Here is a 1,985-nt window from a genome sequence, read left to right as displayed (position 1 = left end):
TATCACTGCTCTGCCCAAGCACAACATACCTTTGGCTGAGAAGTCAGCGGTAAAGCCGCAGGAAAGATGCCCTTTGGCGGGGGATAACCGTTTCCTCCGCACGGCTTCCCCCGCGGCGCTGCGCAGAGCCGGGAGCGCGGAGCGGGGAGCGGGGGGAGGGGGAGGCGCCGGCTCCGGCTGCTCCCCGCCGCAGCCCGAGTACGTTCGCATCTGCTGCCATCCAGAGCTCGGGGAGGGGAACGTCTGCTCTGCCAGGCTTGGGGTTTAGTTCAATCCAAAACTTAAAAGGCTCTGGACAGGTGTGAGACACATCTTCCTTTCCCGCAATAGGGCTTTTGTTACTTTTCGGATAGGGAGAAACGGGAAGGTTTTGATGCCATCCTGTCAGGCACCCGAGACCGAAAGCAGCCCTGTTTCCCCGACAAAATCAAACCCCAGGAGACGGTGGCCTTGCCAGCCCATAACAACGTGGGAGTTCACCCGCAGCTTGTCCTCAGCGGCAGTCACAGGTTTTCAGTACCAGATATGCTTATCACCATCTCACTCGCATGCTTTCCCCCCCTCTTTTGGTTTGTTTGGTTGGTTGTTTCTCTCAGGGTTGCATAAAACATTACAAAAACTGTAAGGAATGGAGTACTTCTCCACACGTGATCTTCATACAGGACTTCGGGGTTTTTTTGCACAACAATGTGTCCGGGGAGAAGTCTGTTTCTTCCTCAATCTTTGGCTGCACAGAGGAGCACAGTGTTTTCCTACGACTACCTTAAAATGGAAGCCTGTGTTTCACAACTAACGTAAAATGGAAGTCTGTGGTTACTGTCAGCCTGTTCCAGCATTTCAATGCAGCCCGTTATAGACGCTGAAATCCTTTTGTCTTGGAATTAACAGATAGAACCGATGTTAATACACATTAGGTTCATCGAAGGGGGGCATTACAGGGGTGGCGTTGCTTAAATAAGCATTTTATTTTGCACAACTCAGCAGCAGCCCCCGTTGGGAGCTTGGCAGGGCTGTGGGACAGGCCATGGAGCTGCCGGGGAGCCCCCCAGGGCTCGCTCCCACCAGGCACTGCCTGAAAGGGTTGAGGCCCAAGACCAAGGAAGATGCATAAGCATCGTAGATACTTACTTAAAGAAGAGGGTCCAGGATGCTTGTGGAATGGTTATGAGATAAGGAGGCCTGAAGAACAAGGGGACTGTCTGTAAGTACTAGATACTGAACAAAAGAGGCATGGTGTGGTTGTGGGATGGTTGTGAGATAAGGAGGTGCCTGGATCACCTCGCCTTACAGAGATGTGCTGGACCACGAAGATAAAGTTACAAAAGGATGGCAACAAGAGAAGACCCCGATGACCACTCAAAGACCGCCAGGAGAGGCAATTGCACTTGTGGACCAGACACTTGCATATAAGTTCCAGGTATATGTGTAACTTTATGGTATATAGCCTCTGAAGGTTTGCCAGATTGCGGGAGCGCTTCTGCTGGAGCTATCCCCAGTGCTGCAGCAGAGAATTGCTTAGTAACGGATTGCTGTTACCGAGTTTCATTACATCGCACTCCTTAACGCAGCAGCACCTAGCACCCCACCGCTGCGAAGTTATAAAGCGAGGGGGGTTGGGTGCTACCGATCTTTGTATTGCTTCCAGCTCTGCACAGGGGCACATTTTGGTACTTGGGCACCGAGGGGGCTGTTTTCTGCAGCGGCCGCTTCGCCAGGGGCTACGGGTGTGTGTGGGAGGGTAACAGCGTAGATGCTTCGCCACTGCCGACCCCGCAGCGGCTTCAAGCACGCCGGGGCCCTACGCCAGGACGCAAAATGGCGGCTGCCAGGGCCCAACATGGCCGCCGCAGGGCCTCCTTCGTGACCCGGCCGAGCCGCGCTCCCTGCGCCAGCGCTTCACGCGGCGTCGCCGCCGGTCCCGGGCCCCGTCCCCCTGCAGGGGGGCTGCTCACGTGACGCGGCGCCCGGGCCAATCGCCGCGCGCC

This window comes from Falco naumanni, chromosome 11 (assembly GCF_017639655.2).
Source record: "Falco naumanni isolate bFalNau1 chromosome 11, bFalNau1.pat, whole genome shotgun sequence".
NCBI classification, from domain to species: Eukaryota; Metazoa; Chordata; class Aves; order Falconiformes; family Falconidae; genus Falco; species Falco naumanni.
The sequence above is the reverse complement of the archived record's forward strand: the minus strand, read 5'-3'. Positions refer to the sequence as shown.